Source organism: Scyliorhinus canicula, chromosome 14 (assembly GCF_902713615.1).
Source record: "Scyliorhinus canicula chromosome 14, sScyCan1.1, whole genome shotgun sequence".
NCBI lineage: Eukaryota > Metazoa > Chordata > Chondrichthyes > Carcharhiniformes > Scyliorhinidae > Scyliorhinus > Scyliorhinus canicula.
Genome location: NC_052159.1, coordinates 26,515,125 through 26,527,450, shown reverse-complemented (window position 1 = coordinate 26,527,450; position 12,326 = coordinate 26,515,125).

The following is a 12,326-nucleotide window of genomic DNA, read 5'->3' as shown; positions in this document are numbered from 1 at the left end:
GCATTGGGTGAAGCATACAGGGGTGTAGTATTAATCAGGTCAGTCCATAAGAGGGTCGTTTAGAAGTCTGGTAACAGCGGGGAAGAAGCTGTTTTTGAATCTGTTCGTGCCTGTTCTCAGACATTTTGTGCCCGATGGAAGAAGTTGAGTAATCTTCAAGTAATCTGCACACTATGTGAAAATCAATATTGTTATGGAAACTGTCTTTATTTAATCTCATAGAAAATAAGTTATACCTTATATAAATGTGGGCTTTGATTTACTGAATCTGGTGTATTAGCATATTGTGATGGATAAAAATGCTCATGTTGCGAATCAATGAAAAATAAATGTTGCATGTAACTAAACTGTTTAAAGTGCATTCATTTCCATTCAGTACATTGAGGTTCATTGAAATGTTGCCTCCTTGGTTCAAATAACCATCAACCTATGAAGTTTGCACCAGACAGTATAGCTGCCAGTCACAGAATGTTGGAAAGTGGAGTCCAAAAAAACTGCACGGTTATTATTTCTGCCTGGACCTAGGTAAAAATATGACCCTGTAGTACTTCCATCAATTATAACCTGAGGTAAAAAGGAAACTGGCATATTTCGTATATTTTGCAGATTTTGAAATTATTCTTTTGTACATTGTCCATAATATTTACTCAAGGCGAGCAAACGGGTTTCCAGACAGTTTTCTCTGCATTTTGAGCAGCAGGCCAACTTTTTAAAAACCAAGTTGATTGACAGCTGTCTGCCCGACTGGTGACAAGGCAGCTGAGGAGTGCTCGCCAGGTGGGTCAGAGATCGTGGGGACTGGAGCTGGGATATTGGGGTCAGCAGCCCGGCATTTCAGGGTGTTGGGGGTCAGAGATCCTAGATTGCAGGAGTTGTGTGAATTGGGGTCAGAGGGTGAAGATAGAGGAGCGGGATCAGAGATTTCAGGGGTCAGGGGAGTGAGGATCAGAAATTGCAGGGGCTGGGGCAGGAAATAACAGAAGCTTGGAGATTGTTGCTGGTGAAGTTTCACATTTGCCACTGTGCTAATCAGCTAAGTTTGGGTCTGGAGAAAATTCACATGGAAATACATTAACCTAATGGATCTGATCCTTTTAGTCCCTTTTACCAGATGTGATTCGTTGATTTTAGTCAACTTTAGTTAAATAAAAGTGGCAAATGTCTCTCTACTGATTAACCTTAGCCTTACATCAGAAGTTGGGAAAATGCTAGAATCTACTATAAACAATATGATAAATAGACACTTGGACAATCATGATCTGATTGGGCATTGTCAGCAGGAATATACAAATGGGAAGCCATGTTTGACAAACTTGTTGGAGTTTTTTCAAGGTGTTACCAACAAAATTGATAAGAGTCAATGGACGTGGTATATTTGGATTTTCAGAAGGCTTTTGATTAAGTTCCCCACAGGGAGTTGATTAGCAAAATTAAAGCACATGGGACAGGAGGCCATATACTGTCATGGACTGAGAATTGGCGAAAATGCGGAAAAGGGGGAGTAGGAATAAATGGGTAATTCTCACATTGGCAGGCTGTGACTAGTGGGTATTACACGGGTCGGTCTCTAGGCCCCAGCTGTTCACAACATGGGCGGAATTCTCCGACCCCCTGCAGGGTCGGGGAATCGCCCGGGGCCGGCGTAGATACCGCCCCCACCGTGGCCGGAATCCTCCGCCACCCAGGAATCGGCGGGAGCGGGAATCACGCCGCGCCGGTCGGCGGGCCCCCCACGGCAATTCTCCGGTCCGCGATGGGCCAAAGTCCCGCCGCTGACAGGCCTCTCCCACCGGCAAAAATTGGAGTACGTCTGGTGCCGGCAGGAATGGCGGCACGAGCGGGCCCCCGGGATCCTGGGGGGGGGGGGGCGCGGGGCGATCGGACCCCGGGGGGTGCCCCCACGGTGGCCTGGCCCACAATCGGGGCCCACCAATTGGCGGGCGGGCCAGTGCCGTGGGGGCACTCTTTTTCTTCCGCTGCCGCCACGGCCTCCACCATGGAGGAGGCGGAAGAGACCCCCCTACCGCACATGCGCCCGTGGTGACGTCAGCGGCCGCTGACGCACCGGCGCATGCTCGAACTGGCGAAGGCCTTTCGGCCAGCCCCGATGCCGGGCGGCGGGCGTCAAAGGCCGTTGGCGCCGGTTTTGGCGCCAGTTGGCATGGCGCCAACCACTCCGGCGCGGGCCTAACCCCTGATGCATAATCAATGAACACGAAACGTCGATGAAGTCCGAACGATGGGCTTTAATACACAAGAAGTGTACCCGGCAGCAGACGTACAGAAGAAAGGCCGACTGCCGGGAGGCACGGGTTCTTATATCCCGCCTCGTAAGCGGAGCTACCTACCTCTCAGCCAATCGGCCAATGGGCAGCGAGTCCTCTGCACCAATGGCAGCTCACACTTCCAGGTACCGTAATACCCCTAGTCATACTACCACATTCACCCCCTGTTGAAAAAGGAACGGGGAGGGTGCGGGAAACGCGGACATGGGGGGGTGCATGTCCAGCGAGTATGTGAAAGACTGGTAGTATGACTAGAGATGTGGGGTCGTACCATTGCATTGATGGCTGCCCACTGGCCCGCAATTATGTGCAAAATACAACAAAACTACGTACAGTGTGTAAAAAATGGGGGGGGGGAAAAATGGAGAACAGACAAGGAAGACAAGAGTCCATCAGCAGGTCACATTGATTCAATCAGTTGATCGGGCACCTTGGATGTCCTGCTTGACCTGCGTAGCTGTGCCGGCGACGTTGGAGCGGTGGTCGTCCGTGACTCCGGAAGCGATGATTCTGTTCCTGTGTTCATACCCCAGGTCGGAGCTAGCGGGTGCCAGGCCAGGGAAGGGTCATCCTGTCCGCTGGGCCGTGGGTGTGTAGGTGTTGGTGGGGCCGGGGGTGGGGGGGGGGCTTGCTGGGGGCGGTTGGGGTTCGGGGGGCGGGTGATGCCGCCGGGGGGGGGGGGGTGGACAGGATCCGGCGGCTGTCGGGATACTCCACATACGTGTATTGCGGGTTTGCGTGGAGTAGCTGGACTCTTTCTTTTTTTTAAAATAATTTTTATTGAAAAATTTTGATTTTATACAACATTGACGCACCTTAGTAAAATACCGAAAATAACAATAATATTAACAATCATATACATTCACCCCATCCCCATGAACAACCCAGCATTTTAACAACAACGCAAATTAACACACTATAAAGTTACAGAATAAACACTACAATAGTGCACCCCCCCCCCGGGTTGCTGCTGCTATTGACCAAGTTACCTATCTCTGAGCCAGGAAGTCCAGAAAAGGCTGCCATCGTTTATAGAACCCTTGTATTGATCCTCTCAGGGCAAATTTGACCTTTTCCAATTTTATAAATCCCGCCATGTCACTGATCCAGGTCTCCACGCTTGTGGGCCTTGCATCCTTCCATTGTAACAGAATCCTTCGACGGGCTACTAGGGACGCAAAGGCCAGGACACCGGCCTCTTCCAGAATTCTTCCAGTGCTGGGCATGCCCAGAACATATGGGCGTGGTTCGCTGGACTCCCCGAACATCTGCTGCACCTGTCCTCACCCCCAAAGAACCTACTCATCCTAGTCCCGGACATGTGGGCCCGGTGCAGCACCTTAAATTGGATGAGACTAAGCCTCGCACATGAGGAGGAAGAGTTGACTCTCTCCAAGGCCTCCGCCCAAGTCCCGTCCTCTATCTGCTCCCCGATTCCTCCTCCCATTTAGCCTTCAGCTCCTCCACTGATGACTCCTCCACCTCCTGCATTACCTTATAGATGTCAGACACCTTCCCCTCTCCTACCCACACCCCCGAAAGCACTCTGTCCATCGTCCCCTGCGAGGGCAGCAAAGGGAATCCCTCTACCTGTGGCCTAGCAAACGCCTTTACCTGCAGGTATCTGAACATGTTCCCTTGGGGAAGGCCAAATTTATCTTCCAGTTCCCCCAGGCCCGTAAACCTCCCGCCAATAAACAGGTCCCTCAATTTGCTGATGCCCGCCCTTTGCCACCCCATGAATCCCCCATCCGTGTTCCCCGGGATGAACCGATGGTTGCCACCCAGTGGAGCCTCCATCGAGCCCCCCCGTTTCCCCCCGATGCCGTCTCCACTGTCCCCAGATTCTTAGGGTCGCCGCCACCACCGGGCTCGTGGTAAACCTCTTAGGGGAGAGCAGCAACGGCGCCGTTACCATGGCACCCAGGCTGGTACCTCTACATGACGCCATCTCTATTCTTTTCCACGCCGCCCCTCCTCCCTCCATCACCCATTTACGCACCATTGACACATTGGCTGCCCAATAGTACCCCAGAAGGTTGGGCAGCGCCAGCCCGCCTCTATCCCTTCCTCGCTCCAGGAACACCCTCCTCACTCTCGGAGTCCCATGTGCCCACACAAAGCTCAGAACACTGCTGGTCACTCTCCTAAAGAAGGCCCTGGGGATAAATATGGGCAGGCACTGAAAAAGGAACAAGAACCTCGGAAGTACCGTCATTTTGACGGACTGTACCCTCACCGCCAACGACAATGGCAGCATGTCCCACCTCCTGAACTCCTCCTCCATCTGATCTACCAGTCTGGTGAAGTTATGCTTGTGAAGAGTCCCCCAGCCCCTGGCCACCTGCACCCCCAGGTACCTAAAGCTCTCCCCTGCCCGCCTAAGCGGGAGCCTACCAATTCCTTCCTCCTGGTCTCCAGGGTGCACCACAAACACCTCGCTCTTGCCTAAGTTTAATTTATAACCTGAAAAGGTCCCAAACTCGGCTAGCAACTCCATCACTCCCGGCATCCCTCCCACCGGGTCCGCCACATACAGTAACAGGTCGTCGGCATACAACGACACCCTATGTTCCTCCCCACCTCGCACCAAGCCTCTCCACCTCTCTGAATCTCTCAACGCCATCGCCAGCGGCTCGATTGCCAGTGCAAACAACAAGGGGGACAGGGGGCAACCCTGCCTGGTCCCTCGGTAAAGCCGGAAGTACTCCGACCGCCTCCTACCCGTGGCCACGGGGCCTCATATAGCAGCCTTACCCATCTAATGAACCCTTCACCAAACCCAAACCTCCCCAACACCTCCCATAGGTACCCCCCACTCCACTCTATCGAAGGCCTTCTCCGCATCCAGCGCCACCACTATCTCTGCATCCCTCTCAATCGCCGGCATCATGATGACATTCAGCAATCTCCGCACATTCGTGTTCAGCTACCTCCCCTTCACAAAACCTGTCTGGTCCTCGTGCACAACCCCTGGCACACAGTCCTCTATCCTGGTGGCCAGGATTTTTGCCAGCACCTTAGCATCCACGTTGAGGAGAGATATGGACCTGTATGAACCACACTGCTGGGGGTCCTTGTCCTTCTTTAAAATTAACGAGATCAGCGCCCGCGACATCGCCGGGGGCAAAGTCCCCCCTTCCCACGCTTCGTTGAGTGTCCGCACCAGCAAGGGGCCCACTAGGTCCACAAACTTTTTATAAAATTCCACCGGGAACCCATCCGGCCCCGGTGCCTTCCCTGACTGCATCTGCCCGATCCCCTTAACTAGCTCCTCCAGCTCAATCGGCGCACCCAGCCCCTCCACCTTCTCCTCCTGCACCTTTGGGAAAGAAAGCCTGTCAAGGAACCTCTCCATTCCCCTCCTCTCCCTCGTTGGCTCCGACCTGTACAGTTCCCCGTAAAAGTCCTTGAAGACCTCATTCACCTCTACCCCCTTCCGCACCACATTCCCACTCTTGTCTCTCACTCCAGCAATCTCCTTAGCCGCATCCCGCTTACGGAGCTGATGAGCCAGCATCCTACTCGCCTTTTCACCATGTTCGTACACTGCCCCTTGTGCCTTCCTCCACTGTGCCTCCGCCTTTCTAGTGGTCAGCAAATCAAATTTAGCCTGCAGGCTGCGCCTCTCCCCCAACAGTCCCTCCTCTGGTGCCTCTGCATACCTCCTGTCCACCTCCAGCATCTTTCCCACCAGTCTATCCCTCTCACTCCTCTCGCTCCTCTCCCTGTGTGCCCGGATGGATATCAGCTCCCCATGAATTACTGCCTTCAGGGCTTCCCAGACCATCCCCACCTGAACCTCCCCCGTATCATTCACCTCAAGGTACCCCTCAATACTTGCCCGGACCCTCCTACACACCTCCTCCTCCGCCAACAACCCCACATCCAACCGCCACAACGGACGTTGATCCCGCACCTCCCCCATCTCCAACTCTATCCAATGCGGAGCGTGGTCGGAGATTGCAATGGCCGAATACTCGGCCTCCTCCACTCTCGGAATCAGTCCCCTACTCACCACGAAGAAATCTATCCGAGAGTAGACCCTATGTACGTGGGAGAAGAAAGAGTACTCGCGTGCCCTTGGCCTCAGAAACCTGCATGGATCCACTCCACCCATCTGATCCATAAATCCTCTCAGTACCTTGGCCGCCGCCGGCCTCCTACCCATCCTAGAGCTGGACCGATCCAGTGAAGGATCCAACACCGTATTAAAGTCCCCCCTATGATCAGACCTCCCGCCTCCAGATCCGGGATCCGTCCCAACATACGCCTCATAAAGCCCGCATCGTCCCAATTTGGGGCATACACACTAGCCAGTACCACCTTCTCTCCTTGTAGCCTGCCCCTAACCATAACATACCTACCCCCCTTATCCGCCACCACCTCCGATGCCTCAAACAACAAATTTTTCCCCACCAGAATCGCCACTCCCCGGTTCTTCACATCCAACCCAGAGTGGAAAACCTGCCCCACCCATCCCTTCCTCAGGCGGACCTGGTCCGCCACCCTCAGGTGGGTCTCCTGAAGCATTGCCACATCTGCCTTTAGCCCCTTCAGGTGAGCCAGTACCCTCGACCGCTTCACCGGCCCATTCAACCCTCTCACATTCCAGGTGACCAACCGGATCAGAGGGCGTCCCGCCCCCCTCCCCCGTCGGCTAGCCATAGCCCGTCGACTGCCCGCCCCAGGCCAGTACCCCCTACCCGACCCCGTCCCCATAGCGACAACCCCTCACCTCTGTCCCCCCCAGCCCCCACCAGCTCCTTCTTGACCCTACCAGCAGCAACCCGGTATTCCCCTTTCCCCCCCTCTCTTCCCCCCCAGGCTAGGAACCCTCCCAGCCGTGAACCGTCCTCCATTGTACCTCCGTGGGTCAGCTAACTTCTGCTGACCCCGAAACTCCCGCCAATAGCCCGACCCCTCCCGAAGTGGGATCATCCCCCAATCTATCCCTCCTCCAGGCACCGCTCCAGCGTGGGGAAGAACCAGTTAAGGCCCCGCCTCCCCCATCACCGTCTCCACCCCCCCAGCCACGCAGCGCGGGAAACCAGAGGAAAGCCCGCGCTTTCGCCCTGCCCCACCACACCTTTCTGACGCAGCTCCCAAATATCAGCCCCACTCCATACCCCCACTCCGACATAGAATACAACAGACCCCCTGACCCTCTCCTCAAGGTACACAGCCCAAACAATGCCCCATAGCACAAGAACAAAAACATAGCAGAACAACCCCTCCGTAACTAACCATATCACAATTGCAAAAGTACTAAAACAAGAAGGAAAAAACAGAAGAAAAAGAGAACACAGCAACAGCCGAATCCAGCACTAATATCTCACAGCAACAGCAGAATCCAGCACTAATATCTCACAGCAACAGCAGAATCCAGCACTAATATCTCACAGCAACAGCCGAATCCAGCACTAATATCTCACAGCAACAGCAGAATCCAGCACTAATATCTCACAGCAACAGCAGAATCCAGCACTAATATCTCACAGCAACAGCAGAATCCAGCACTAATATCTCACAGCAACAGCAGAATCCAGCACTAATATCTCACAGCAACAGCCGAATCCAGCACTAATATCTCACAGCAACAGCAGAATCCAGCACTAATATCTCACAGCAACAGCAGAATCCAGCACTAATATCTCACAGCAACAGCAGAATCCAGCACTAATATCTGTAACTGGACTCTTTCAACCAACGGGTCCAACTTGTACACCCGCACGTGCTTCCGGAGCAGGATGGGCCCGGTGTTAGCCAGCCAGGTCGGGAGCGGGGTCCCTGAGGAAGACTTCCTGGGGAAACCAAGAAGGCATTCATGAAGCGTTTGGTTGGTGGAGGTACAGAGGAGTGACCGGATAGAATGGAGGGCGTCTGGGAGGACCTCTTGCCAGTGGGAGACTGGGAGATTTCTGGACCGTAGGGCCAGCAGGACGGTCTTCCAGACCATACCGTTCTCCCTTTCGACCTGTCCGTTACCCCGGGGGTTGTAACTGGTTGTCCTGCTGGAGGCGATGCCCCTGCTGAGCAGGAATTGACGCAGCTCGTCACTCATAAAGGAGGACCCCTTAGGGGAAACCGAACAGGGAGAAGATGGCGTGTAGGGCTTTAATAATGGTGGTTGTGGTCATGTCAGGGCCGGGGTTGGCGAAGGGGAAGCGGGAGTACTCGTCAATCACGTTGAGGAAGTACGTGTTGCGGTTGTTGGAGGGGAGGGGACCTTTGAAGTCCATGCTGAGACGTTCAAAGGGGCGGGAAGCCTTTATGAGATGCGCTTGTTCAGGGCGGTAGAAGTGCACTCCGCGCAGCTGTGGCATTCCCTGGTCACTGTCCTGACCTCCTCGATGGAGTAGGGCAGGTTGCGGGTCTTTATGAAATGGAAAAAGCAGGTGACCCCCAGGTGGCAGAGGTCCGCGTGGAGGGTTCGGACGCAGTCCACTTGTGCGTTGGCACAGGTGCTGCGGGACAGGGCATCGGGAGGCCCGTTTAGCTTCCCAGGACGATACAAGATGTCGTAGTTGTAGGTGGACAGTTCTATCCTCCACTGCAAGATCTTGTCGTTCTTTATCTTGTCCCTCTGTGCGTTGTCGAACATGAAGGCCACTGACCGTTGGTCTGTGAGGAGGGTAAACCTCCTGCCGGCCAGATAGTGCCTCGAATGTCGCACAGCTTCAACTATGGCCTGTGCTTCCTTTTCGACCGAGGAGTGGCAGATTTCCACGATCGGCGGGTGGGCCAGTGCCGTGGGGGCAATCTTTTTCTTCTGCCGCCACCACAGCCTCCACCATGGCGGAGGGGGAAGAGACCCCCCCTACCGTGCATGCGCCGGTGGTGACGTCAGCGGCCGCTGACGCACCGGTGCATGCGCGAACCGGCGAAGGCCTTTCGGCCAGCCCCGACACCGGGCGGCAGGCGTCAAAGGCCGTTGGCGCCAGTTTTACCGCCAGTCGGCGTGGCGCCAACCACTCCGGCGCGGGCCTAGCCCCTAAAGGTGCGGAGACTCCTCCAACTGCACCTGCACGCACCGTTTAGTGCTGACACCCCCTCATGCAATCATTGGCTCTGTGTCTGCATCTCCATTATCGATGGGACCTCCCTTTCCAGAAGCCCGAGACCCATCTGGATGGCAGCTAGTCCTATGGGGTCAGACCATCCTCCGACCGTCCGCCTCCTCGAGAGTTCCTGCTTCCACCTGATATACAACAGCACGCATGTGGCGAGCACCATATAGTACCCTAGGAGCCTCTTCACTAAAGTGTCGAACTGAGGTGAATGTCACTGGGGTGGTGGAGGGTGTTGGTGACAGCTGTGACGGGAAGTCAGTGTCATCCCCAGACTGGTGCTCTGGGGTGTCTCGGGCTGGAATTAGGGGGCTCTCTTCGCTATCCATAGCCTCTTCATTGCTCCAATCTGCTTGGGTTCGGCGCACATTAGAAGGGCTCGACTTGTCGCCCGGTGATCCTGCAAGACACAAGACATGAGGCATGATTGGGTGGTGGTCTGGGCTTGGCGAGGGGGTGGCAAGGTAGTGGCGGGGTAGGGTCATGCCAAGTAGCCCATGGGAAACCGCAACGCAATGGGGTCTCTCTTGGTTGCCCAGTGCTGACCTCCATCTCAGTGACTGCCCTCTCTCCGGGCCGACTGACCAGGTCCAGTGCCCACCGCTCTACTGAGGGACCACAGGTCGGGTGGTCCCCCTCCAGCCTTCTCTCTCTCCCGATGGATGTGGGCTGCCTTCTCCTGGGGGGATGGGGGAGAGGGGTCACAGAAAGCACAGTGTCAGACTGTCAGGCGCGGGCACCACAGGAGGTGGGCAGCTGGTGGCCTGCGTGGCCAGGGCACTCGGCCATAGCGGCCGGTATAGGTGTTGACATGTGGTGCAGGGTGGAGAGCACACACACTGCCCCACGTGTTTGTCCGTCTTGTGTGTGGGTAGAGGGTGGGCAGTTAAAGTGGAAGTCAGGGGTTAAATGATGGTTAACCAGTTGTATTTACTGCATATTTCATGATAGATCTTGTAACAAATTAACAGTAATTGTGTTTAAACTTACCAACTGGTGACTGGGCAGCCAAGGGCCAAAGGCTTCAGGTACTTCGACAAGAACTATTGGTTAATTCACTTGTGATGTGACTGTGGGGCAGGTGAGGATGGAATTGATCGTACAAAACCCCAGGATGTCATAACTGGGTGCATACAGGTCGTAATCGCGCCATTACAGCCAGCACGAAACATTCTGCCAAACTCGCCCCAAAAAGACACTTAGTTATATATTGGGTGAATCGCGCCCAGTATCTACACTCGTGACTTGAGATCTGAAGTGATCAATAAGTTTCCACTGGCTAGAGTTTGAAAGATACACGGCTGCTTACAATAAGGACATGGAACCTCTCCTTCTTCAGGAGCTGTGGACTTAAATATCAATCTCCCACATAATGGGCTGGATTCTCCAATTCTGAGACTAAGTGCTGGCGCCGGCATGGGAACGGTGGCGTTTTACGACTGAAAAAATGACGCAAAACGGCCACCGAACCCCTGTCTGGCGGGGGGCTCGCTGGAATGCAGCGTAGAGCACCCGGCTTCAGCTGCTGATACAGCCAGAGAATTGCCGGTGGCCTGCAGTGGTCGCGCCGTGCAACATGGCACCAGCCACACGTGAACCCAGCCTGCCAAATAATGACCACCTTTGGCCAGGCTCACCTTCCCTGGACCATCCCCTACCAGTGCCCCCAGCTCCTGCCAAAACCCTCTCTGCCCGCGGAGTGGCTCACCCCCCCCCCCCCCCCCCCCCGACTGTTGCAGCGCAGGACTTAGTCCACAGCCGCCACACCAAGTTCCCGAAAATAAATACCACACACAAGGATTCTATGGGAAGCAAGAGATGAAATTGCAGAGTCGTTGGCAATGATCTTTTCATCCTCACTGTCAACAGGGGTGGTACCAGGGGATTGGAGAGTGGTGAATGTCGTGTCCCTGTTCAAAAAAGGGAATAGGGATAACCCTGGGAATTACAGGACAGTTAGTCTTACTTCGGTGGTAGGCAAAGTAATGGAAAGGGTCCTGAGGGATAGGATTTCTGAGCATCTGGAAAGGCATTGCTTGATTAGGGATAGTCAGCACGGATTTGTGAGGGGTAGGTCTTGCCTCACAAGTCTTATTGAATTCTTTGAGGAGGTGACCAAGCACGTGGATGAAGGTAAAGCAGCGGATGTGGTGTACATGGATTTTAGTAAGGCATTTGATAAGGTTCCCCATGATAGGCATATGCAGAAAGTAAGGAGGCATGGGATAGTGGGAAATTTGGCCAGTTGGATAGCGAAGTGGCTAACCGATAGAAGTCAGAGAGTGGTGGTGGATGGCAAATATTCAGCCTGGAGCCCAATTACCAGTGGCGTACTGCAGGGATCAATTCTGGGTCCTCTGCTGTTTGTGATTTTCATTAATGACTTGGATGAGGGAGTTGAAGGCTGGGTCAATAAATTTGCAGACGATACGAATATTGGTGGAGTTGTGGATAGCGAGGAGGACTGTTGTCGGCTACAAAGAGACATAGATAGGATGCAGAGCTGGGCTGAGAAGTGGCAGATGGAGTTTAACCCTGACAAGTGTGAGGTTGTCCATTTTGGAAGGACAAATATGAATGCAGAATACAGGGTTAATGGTAGGGTTCTTGGCAATGTGGAGGAGCAGAGAGATCTTGGGGTCTATGTTCATAGATCTTTGAAAGTTGCCACTCAAGTGGATAGAGCTGGGAAGAAGGCCTATAGCAGAGGGATTGAATTTAAGAGCCGTGAGGTTATGATGCAGCTGTACAAAACATTGGTAAGACCACATTTTGGAGTACTGTGTGCAGTTCTGGTCACCTCATTTTAGGAAGGATGTGGAAGCTTTGGAAACGGTGCAAAGGAGATTTACCAGGATGTTGCCTGGAATGGAGAGTAGGTCTTAGAGGAAAGGTTGAGGGTGCTCAGCCTTTTCTCATTAGAATGAGGGGCGACTTGATAGAGGTTTATAAGATGATCAGGGGAATAGAT